Consider the following 11393-nt stretch of genomic DNA (forward strand, 5'->3'; position numbering starts at 1 on the left):
ATTCCCCAGGAAGTAACTGGCAGAATCAAACAAAATTTGGTCCATATGTCGGTATTAACAGGAACAGGTGCTGATTCTATTTTGGTGTCAATAACTCAAATGGGGGTTGAGCTATAGAACGTTTTTTGTCGTCAATTGTGACTGCTGTATCTCAAGAAATAATGAACGGAATGAAAGAAAAATTTATCGGCAAGTAGCCCTTAGTGGGTATAAGAACTGATTTTATTTTTGTGTCAACAGCTAAAAAGGGGGTAGCGCAATCACCCGTTCTTTTTTTCCATTTTGAGTGCCCTATCTCAAGAAGTAATGCTACGTTCTGGTTGAAATTTGGAATATATGTGAATCCATATGTAAAGAGGCTTTGGTTCAATTTTGACGCCGATCGCTCCAAGAGGTGTTGATTTTTTTTTTTTTTTTTGCGAATAAAAATATTTTTATTAATGCAACAATAAGAAAGATAAATCGTAATAGATTGTCGTCTGCGTATTTCTCGTGATTTTAATTGTATGGAAATGATAGGAAATATTATCTTAATGATTTAAAATTTTTAACTGTTGCCATCTTATGTTTGTTAACAAATAAAATATTTGTAATTAATTCAAGCAAGGCTTTTAAAATAACTTTCAATTTTCGCTCTTTGCTTTGCTTTTGCAATAATTCAGACATTGGGATAGTCGTCAAGTTTTTGCATGTGTAATTTTGCTTTTGTTGGGAATATTGCTTCCTCGTCAAGCATGGGGAGGGATCAGAATTATAAGAAAGATATAGAAGAAAGTTTCGTGATGGCCACAACATACTAGTAATTGTATGGAAATGATCGGAAATATTATCTCAATGATTTAAAATTTTTAACTGTTGCCATCTTATGTTTGTTAATAAATAAAATATTTGTAATTAATTTAAGCAAGGCTTTTAAAATAACTTTCATTTTTCGCTCTTTGCTTTGCTTTTGCAATAATTCAGACATTGGGATGGTCGTCAAGTTTTTTCATGTGAAATTTTGTTTTTGTTGGGAATATTTCTTCCTCATCAAGCATGGGGAGGGATCAGAAAAAAAAAAGAAAAATATAGAAGAAAGTTTCGTGATGGCCACAACATACTAGTTGTGTTTCGTCTGACTGTTTGAGGCTTTTCTCAAGTCAACTCTTAAAGTAACATTTTTTTCCCCCCAAGATTGGCTAATAATAACTAGATTTGGTTGATTATTTTCCATTTAAACGGAACTTTAGTGTAATTAATGGTTTTTTTTTTATTATTTGTGTTGATTGGATTTTTTAATCATTATCCAATCTAACAGCAGAAACCTCGCCAAAATTTATGCAGAAAAATTTCAGTAACGGATGCATTTATCAGTTTTTTCAACTGTCGCTGTTTTTGAAGTCAAAGACTACGTAATAATGTTTGTCATCTTTCACCATGTAAACAAAATATCGTCAATCAAAGAATCTTTAAAAACTTTTTTACTGTAAAATAATCCAGCAACTAAATTAGGCAAATCCATAAACAGCACAAAAACTTCCATTAATGTGACTTCGTGCACTAATTCAAACCATCGCCAAATTTTACTACTTATTTTGGAAACATTTCGGATGAAATTGTTTACCGCCATTTTGTGGTGACCAAAAGTATCTTAGCATATGGCGACAATATCTCTTTAACAAAAACCGTTAAACAACAACCGTTTTACAAAGTAAGGAGGGGGAGCATTATCCAAGGTATCCCAAAACGATTCCCGCAAATTCGGTAACATTTTAAATCGCACCAAGAACCCACAATAATTGAAATTTTCCAAAATAACTAAAGCAAGTTTAAGGGGATCACCGGCGCGCGACTACATTTTTTTAAACAGTTCGTTCTTCAATAGACATACATAGAAAGTAAGACTCCGTATAAAAAAAAAGTATTAACTGATAAATCTTTTTAAACATGTGACGTTTAATTTAATATTTCGGAAATTCTTCAAATTTGTATACACTTAAATTTCGTGTTTTTGTTTCTAAATGAATACTATTTTGCTCTTTTTACTTACTGCTACTTTAGTTTTATGAGTAAGGAAGAAGCTAGATTTTAAATCACGTCAAAAAGGTGTGTTTTGATTCTTTCACTTAAAACAGAAAACAAATGCAAGTAACGATTGTTTCTCATAATTATTGCTAACCCAGGCAACGCCGGGTATTTTTGCTAGTATCTTATAAATGTAGATTAAGCAAACATTTTACGCAGTTTTATAAACTTGGCAAGTCTCTGGCGAATGTATGTAACACTGTGGTTCTTTTCCGATAAATAATGGATTTGGATTATTTTACATTTTTACGCTGCTTTTAATTGCAAAAATGGATAATGAATTAGATTGCATTCGTTGAAGAAAATGAATTTAATTGCAAAAAAACAAAATGACATTTTAAAAGCTTATTCGATAGACAGAGTTATGCTAACGTGGTCGGGACGAGTGTTCAAAAATGTTAGCGCTACAGCCATTACAAAATTTTCACTAAATTTAAAAACTTCACACCAAACTAATTTTGGTAAAAATATCATTGAATACTATGTATAGGGTATTGCAGTTAAAATTAATCCACCAAATTAGTGAAACAACACGCTCAAATAACATTATATAACATTGATGTCGACGAAACTGGGGAGAAACCATTTTTTGGTAACTATTTGACCTCTCCCTGTGTTAACCATTAACATTGAATCCATTGAAAAAAACGACATCAACGTGAGCGAAGCCCGGGGCAAAAGCTAGTAAAACATAATTTCAATGACATTTAAGATACATGTGCGACTATATTAGAAGACGTAGAAATTTAAAGTAAGGGGAAGTGAGGCAAAACCGCAGCATTAAGCTTTGAAGTGAAATTAAAAGACATTTAGAGATATTTCTAGGATAAAAATTAAGTATAATTAATTTATTCAAATACAGCATATAATTAAGTAATTTAAAAACGGTAGAGTTGCGAAAATTGGAGGTAAATATTGGGCCCTAAGTATGGTTATTCCTTTCGGATTTCAAATAGACAGGGCAAAATATATAGGCTGTAACTTATTTTCTTTTATATTCTATGTAAATTGAGGGGTTTTTTGTTAAAAAAACATTGATTGAAATAAATTGAAATTGAATTGAAAAATCAAAATTGAATTGAGGCTTGCGCTACCTCAGATTTCTGAAAACTCTGATTATCAGAAAAATTCTATTAGACGTCATAAGGACATGCATCTTTTATTTCCTTTCACAGTGAAAACAAAATATTTTCTTCATAAAGAATTTATCACTCAAATTTCAACATAAATTTCCCGTTTTAAATACCTCTAAAACGAATTTTGGTTAGTTTTTTTTAATGATGTCTTAACCTATTTATGTGTATAAACTTGTAGGCAACTAAATAATTTTAAATGTTCCCAGATCCATTTTGATAAGTTTTGCAATGACATTAGTATCCATGCGTGCGTATGTACCTCACATAACATAAAAACGGTTAGTAGTAGAAGGTTAACACTTCGTATATACTATCAAGGGCGCCCATGTGCAAAATTGTTAAGGGGGGTTCAGATACTTTTCCCATGTTTTAGCTGGATATTTTCCCCATGGAAATCGATTTCAGGACAGATTAGGGTCATTAAAATTTGAAATTTTTAATAACTTATTCATTAATGACTGACAGGAGAAGAAATGTTTTTACATTTTTAAAATGAAAAAAGTACTAAAAGCAAGGAAGTTCTAATTTTTCGAAGGGGAGGGGGGGGCTCGAGCCCCAACTTGCACTCCTATGCGGGCGCTCTTGTATACTATTCGTACAGCGTCATGTTGTGCACATCCTTTTTCGACCACAATCGGATGTACCAAAAGGGATTTTATTCGTTATAGCAAAACAATGATTTGTATTAATTAATTGTCAACCTTTTCAAAATGAAAGGTTTCCTTCATGGGTGGGGTGAAACCGGACACCATATAAAGTCAATAAAAATAAAATTCAGTTCAAAATTTAGAAAAGAAATACAAACTACATAAAGAAGAGCAAAAAATAATGATGTTTTAATGACTAAACCAGAAAAGTTATTACGAGCAAAAGTAGCAAACTTTCTTCTTCTTTTGTCTCTTTCATTAATTACGACAATTGAAAACTCTGAAATCATCAATTGCTTTTTTGTTTTTTTTTAATTTATTTATTATTTATTTTTCTTTTTTTTTCTTTTTTCTTTTTTTTTTAGTAATATGAAAATTCAAACTCATACCTTTCCATAGCTTTTTTTTAAATGGTGGGGCAAAATCGACAGAATACGTTTCGTCTAACTTTTTAGTAGTATGCTTTTTTTTTACTCGACTTAGTAGTGTGCATTTTCGCCACACAATGAATTCGGAAACTAGTTTATAATGAAAAGTGTAGCATTTCAATACTAAGCTAAAATATATTAATAAATGCAGTGAATTCACTTACTTACTTACTCCATACAAGAGAAAGCTCTTTCCGATACAAAATAGGATTTTTTTCACCATGAAACAGAACAAAAAGTTGCAAAATTTTTCACTCTAACTAAATACCCAAATAGATACTAAAAACAGCTTCAAGTGTTTTTTTTTTTTTTTTTTTAAAGAATCAGTATTTTACTGATCGATATTGTTTCCACCTGATGTTAGCACACATTACACAAATTCGGGAAGCGTCAGTTTGAACCTCCTGTACAGTTTTGTCCCACTTTCTCCTAAAAAAAAAAGAACAAAATTTAAGAAAAATGTATCGAGAATACTTCGGCAGAAATTAAAGAAAAATTCTGCATAAAATTTCACGTAATGGATACTAAGGATTTATTATTTTTTGCCGTATCTACAACCACGCTCACCAACGCACTTGAAACCGAAGTAATTACGAAGAAAAAAAAACGAAGCAGGAGAAAATAAAAAGAAAGAAAACGTTGATCACCCAACGACATGAAGCGCGTGGAAAGGTCAACAATTCACACTAAATCAAACTCCAAAACAAACTTTCTCCCCTCCCCCCTCCCATACGACTCTCCGTGAGACATGCTACTTTCAAAAAAAAAAAGAAGAGAAAATAAAAAAACCACACACACACACAGAGACGGAAAAAAATTATAAAAAAAACGCAAGTCGGTGTGACCTATGGGGGCGTCAGGCGAAGGTGCGCCCCAAATACGTTAGGCACCGCTCACGTTCGAGTCCTACTGACCATATGTGTCACAAAACGTACCGCTGGCTCGCTTCGGACATATATTGGTCACATGTCGAGCAATGTGAGCATTAATTGAGCATGGAGAAGCGTAGTCTGCGGGGCTCGTGGTTGTTATGCGACGAGGGGCTGCGCCGAGGGCCACAGATGGTGTCACGTGTGGCAGGGGCGTCGAATTTGGAGTTTCCCACTGTCCGCTCGAGTTCTGTTTATTTCTGACGCAAATATGAGAAAATAATGAATACGTAAGCATCAGCTGATTTGCACTCTTGTTAATTGCAGGTTAAATATTTGTAGGTTGAATAAATTAACCGAATTTTCGTTGCGCTGGAAGTAAGTCGTTTGTGCTTGAAATTCGAACTTTTTTTTCAGAAGTCAGTTGACCATATATTAGGTTAAAATATTTATGATTAATTCTAAAAAGAAAGAAGTACTGTGAAAGCACTTTTTTTCTTCTGCCTAATTTTCGGGAAAATCGGTGATTTCGCAATATTAAAATTTCGCAAATTTGTCTGATCAGAACCGAAAGTTAAAGAAAGAAGTACTTCGTGAGGCTTAAAATTTCACGTAACGAAGGGTTTTCGAAAACACAGTGTTTTACAGTATTTTGCTAGTTTTTTTTTTTTTTTTTTTTTAGTCTATTTTTATTTTAGTCACAGAAAATGATAAGATATTGTTGAAAACATTTCAAAAAGTGAAAATATTCTTTGACTCTTTGTGGAAGCGTAAAATTTATTTTGGAGGAGAGAAATATGCAAAAATATACCGTAATCAGGGGCGGCAAATAGGGGGGTCGAGAGGGGGCGGTCGCACCCCCAAATTTTTTGAGAGGAATGTTAAAAAATGAGCACATTCAATTTACATAAATACCAAATTAATGTTCAAGAAAAACAATGCTGCTGGTTCTTTGTAATGGTTGATGAAAACTCGACACATTTCCAGACATTAGCAATTGTTTTCCGTTTTTTAAATCATTAGAAATGTATCAAGCCTTTACTGGCCTTTTCAGAACAGAAAAAAATTAACCAACGATTCTTCATCAGTTTAACTAAAGACGTAATTTCCTCATATAGGCTAAATATCTCGTTCTTGTGTGCTCTGTGTAACAATAGTTAAGTTATGAGAGGCCCGTGCAGTGGTGCGGTTGTATGATTTTCACAGGAAAATGCCTTGATATTTTACATTCATTGTTACGCTCGTATTTTAAGTGCGTCTATTTAATGAGTGTTCATCACTTTCTTCTTCTAGAAACACATTTCAGCTGCTCAATGCATCGTATGCTTTCATAATCTTTAAAAATACATACTATTTTTGAAAAAAAAAAACCTCACATCAACAAATATCTTTTCTGGGGCTCTAACTATACAATTTCTCCCCATATCATGATTAATTGCCGTTAGCCAATATGTGTTTTGTTCTATACTAAGATAATTCATATTTAAGAAACTCGACCCTCCAAATAAAATGCTGAAATGCCGCCCCTGACCGTAATAGTGACAAATTCCATAAAACTAAACTATTTTTCTAAGGAAGAGATAGAAGATAGGTACGGAAGAAAAAATGTGCACTCTTTCCATTTTTGACCTTTAAAATATTTGTTATTGGCAAATGTTGAACATTTTGAACTAAAACAGTTTTAAAACATTAAATGTAATTTTTTTTAAATTGAAATTGCTGTGTTTTCTCCATTTCCTATTATGCTAAATATTTATTCAAGATACAAGCGTGAAAACACACTAGATTACATTCTCATATATACTACAGTAGCGAATGATCGAGTAACGCTCCTGGCGTCATCAACAATGAAACTCGCGCTACGGACTGATAATTTGACAATACTTTTTAGTAATGTTTGACCGTGCAGGGAAATGCTTTATTTTGACAAGGCTGAACGGGATCCGGTCACTTAACTGTTTAACTGGCAAGAGTGCCATTTTAGGAGATTGAAGAAACGAAAAAGTGGCCAAATATTATTTACTGGAGTTTAGGGTTAATTCACTGGAGTTGGCTTAAAATTTCACTTCTCAAAATATCATCAAATAGGCAATTGCTCCGTTAAAATGCTGAAGAGTAGAAGTGATTTTCACCCGTCATACCTTGACGGGCGACTTTCTAGTTTTTCAGATTGATTTGAAACTAAAATTCTGAAATAAAATTAATATTTCGGTTAGGGGGAATGAAAATAGCAAATTTCATGCAATTTTCCCATTAAATGTTTAAATATAAAAGCCATTGTTACAAATTTTGTTGCCTTGCAACAGCAATGTTAAAAGCAATCATAATGAAAATTTTGAATCAAGGCTTCTCGTAAGCAAGGATGAAATTAGCAACCATAAATCTTAGAGAGGAACAAGGATTAAATTTTAGTGCAACTACTAAAACTTTTGGACACCTATAGTTTTTTTTTTCCTTTCAGTACCGAGCATTTATATAAAAAAAAATAAGGTGAAGTCTCGTGACGGTAAAATTATTTTATTTCTGAAATACATTTACCCTAAAAAGAATAAAATTAAAAAATTAAAAAAAAACATCCTTAGCACTTTTCATAACGCACTCAAAAGGACAAAATAACCTTTCTGGATTAGAAAGGACAATTTAAGCATTCCTGTAGTTTTCGAAAATTCCAAGAAAATGACACCGCAAACGAAAAAAAGTGCGGTTCCAGTCATTTCAAACCAAACATTCCCCTTGAGAAAAATATGCATGTTTGACCACTCAAATTTATGATTGAAAGCTAGATAATGATAAAAAAGTCTCTTCATGACTTGAGCCGTACTTTTCTTCGTTTGTGGTGTCATTTTCTTGGAATTTTTAAAAACTACAGGAATGCTTAAATTGTCCTATCTGACACAGAAAGGTTATTTTGTCCTTTTGAGTGCGTTATGAAAAGTGCTTAGTATTTTTTAAAAATTTCTGTTATTTCCTTTTGGAGGAAAACGTATTCAAAGTTTTAATAACAATAGGCGTGTTGAATTGAAATATTAGTTGATTTTAATTTGCAATTACGGAATAAAACCAATAAGTTTGTTACAGAAAGTTTATGATAACAAATAACTATAATTTTGTAATTAGTTTGAATGTAAGGTGTGAAAAGGAATACAAGTGGACACTGAAAACAACACGCAAAGGAAATAGCTGGGTTTGTATATCAAATCTTCCCTTGCGGCTTTCTCGACTCACACTACTAGGGGGGTCATTTTGATGTCGAATAAAATAAAAAAAATTGCCAAATTTTTCACCTCTTTATCTCAAACAATCTTCAATTTTTCAAAAAAGCCTTTTTTTTCGATTTTAATTTTTTTTCATCATAAAATTCTAAATTAATGATAAATTAATGAATGGTGACATACATAATTTTTAAACAAAAAGTCGATTTTTGGTAACGGAAATAAAATTTAAATATTTTTTTTTTCAATGCTTTTCTGAAAAGTGTCACTCACTAAATTTTGTCAAAAAATGTCTTTTATACGACTCCTCTACATTTAGGAATTTCTTCGAATTTTTGAAGTCGTGGAACAATACAAAAAAAAATATTTTTTTTTTTTTTTTTTTTCAAAATTTTGCGTTTGAACAAATTAGAATCTTTTTTATTGCTACAAAAATTCATATTTTTCTTTTTTTTTTAACGAAAATATAATCTTACTAGAGAAAAAAACATAAAGAAAATCATGAAAAGACTTAGCAACCCCTGCATAAAGTTATTAGGATTATGACCTCAGAAAAATTCTTTAAACCATCTGAATGCAGTAGCACGAGACGGACATTCATTAGCAAAAGCTAATTGCATCCGTTGAACTCATTCGTTTCGATCTAATCCTGATAACGTTATGCAAGATATGTCTTAATTTTTTATGGTTTTCTTTATGTGTTTTCTCTAATAAAATTACATTTTCGTTGAAAAAAAAAAGTATTTTTTTATGAATTTTTCAGCAATAAAAAATATTCAAATTTGTTCAAACTCAAAATTTTGGAAAAAAAAAAAACCCAAAACTTTTTTTTTAATTTTATTTTTATTTTATTATTATTATTATTATTATTATTATTATTATTATTATTATTATTATTATTTGCATTGTTAAACCACTTTAAAAAATTCGAAAAAAATCCTGAATGTAAAGGAGTATAAAAGACATTTTTTGACACAATTTCATGAGTGTATCACTCAGAATTATTGCTTTTCAGAAAAACAATTAAAAAAAAATATATTTCAATTTCATTTCCGTCGCCAAAAATCGGCTTTTCGTTTAAAAATTATGATCACAACATTTCTTCATGTATTTTATTCCTGAGTTAAAGGAAAACGATCACCATTCATTAATTTCAAACTTTGTTATGAAAAAATAAATAAAATCGAAAAAACAGGTTTTTTTTTTTGAAAAACTCGAAAGTTGTTTGAGATAAAGAGCTGAAATTTTAGATTTTTTTTTATTTTGCCACCACAATGATTCCCCAAGTGCTTGTCGAAAAAGCCACAAGTGCAGATTTAACATAGAAACCCGGCCTTTCATACATATTTCCGCATTCGTATGTTTTAATATTTACAAAAAAAAAAAAAAAAAAAAAAAAAGAAGAAAGAAAGAAAATAAAGAAAAAAATAAAGAAAAGGAAATTTTTAAGTACCTGGATCACGTGCTTAATAATAAGAAAGACTATAAATGATATTGCTAATTTTTTTTTCAGCAATCACGATTGCTTATTGCTTTCATTTGACTGTTTTTGATGTCCTATCATTTTATTTTCCCACCGCCACCCTCCGCACCATCACCGTCGACGGGCTCCTCACGATGCTGCTCCTACAGCGAAAGCCGTCTCGAGGTTGCATCCATGTCCTACACACACGCGCATACATACACAACTGCACACACACACATACACACACAAACACATACACACACATACACAAACACATACACACACATACACAAACACATACACACAAACACATACACGCACACACAAACACACACACATACACACAACTACCCACACATTTATGCCTGCACACAGACACAAACACACATGCCTACACACACACATACACACACATACCCCATACACACAAACACACATACCCCCCACACATAAACACACACGCCTACATACACACACTCGTGATTGCGAAAAACATATTTTGAATTCAAAATGTCAAAATTCAAATTAATTTTTCTTTTTTTTTTCTTTTTTTTTTCTTTTTTTTAACATTTGGATGTCTCACTTCCCAAACCGACTAACTCCATAAAACAAAAAGTAAAGAGTAGTTATGAAGAAGATAGTGTTATTTATAAGAGTGAATAGGCCCTCGTGTTACATTTTCTGCCGTCACAGGGTCAGAAATGTACTGAACCAAAACTTAATACAAATTCACATGCTAAGCATTGATAAAGCACTATTAAAGCCGAAATGAACATTTTTTCAAAAAGTGGAGTTAATAGATTTGGCAATTGAGGCATACATCAGACATACTTGATGCAAAAAAATATAACCTTTGAAAAATATATAAACGTTTTTTGAATGAAGAAAAAATTTTAACTACGTAATTTATGGTGCAAATAAATCTAAAATAGCAGCACCTAAAGTTAAGTGATGGTGCCAAAACAGTGTTCCTGGCAGCGGTGGGATTCGAACCCACGCCTCCGAAGAGACTGGTGCCTTAAACCAGCGCCTTAGACCGCTCGGCCACGCTACCACGAAAGCAATAGAAGTAATAGCAGATGAGCGCTGCAACCATTGCGCGCTTTTTTTCTGTGATATTTAAAAGGAATAATTGAAACAAAGAAAGAATCATTCAATAGATAATATTCGCTTCAATATTTTAGTAATTTCGCCACTCAACAATTTTTTACCATTGTACATTCATTAAAGTTGGATTCAAAATTTTAATGGTTGAAGTTGTATATGGTAGTCCTACTCTACAACCTGTAACGTTTCTTAAAATGCAAAATAGCTACTTATTTTTATTCGTGCAAAACTTCGTTCTTTTTTAGAAAAATGTTGGAAAAAGTCACCATTATTGTCCTCTTTTCATTTCTGTTTTAATTCTTTTTCAGAAATTTTTCCCAAAATATATGTAAATTATGAAAATTGAACATAAATTTGAAAATTTGATTGAATTACTGTCATTGAGTAGATACAATTTTACTGAAATGCAGAGGAATAGCTAGGGTACATAATGTAATGCAAACATTATTTGACAATTTGATTTTT

At 31.8% G+C, this 11393-nt stretch overlaps 1 non-coding gene across 1 annotated transcript; it reads right to left on the reverse strand.

Moving 5' to 3' along the window:
* Positions 1-10793: 10793 nt before the first annotated feature.
* Positions 10794-10875, reverse strand: Trnal-aag (transfer RNA leucine (anticodon AAG)). Its single transcript has one exon. It is a non-coding gene; the product is annotated as a tRNA-Leu (tRNA).
* Between the last annotated feature and the right edge of the window lie 518 nt (positions 10876-11393).

The sequence above is a fragment of the Uloborus diversus genome, chromosome 8, assembly GCF_026930045.1.
Source record: "Uloborus diversus isolate 005 chromosome 8, Udiv.v.3.1, whole genome shotgun sequence".
NCBI lineage: Eukaryota > Metazoa > Arthropoda > Arachnida > Araneae > Uloboridae > Uloborus > Uloborus diversus.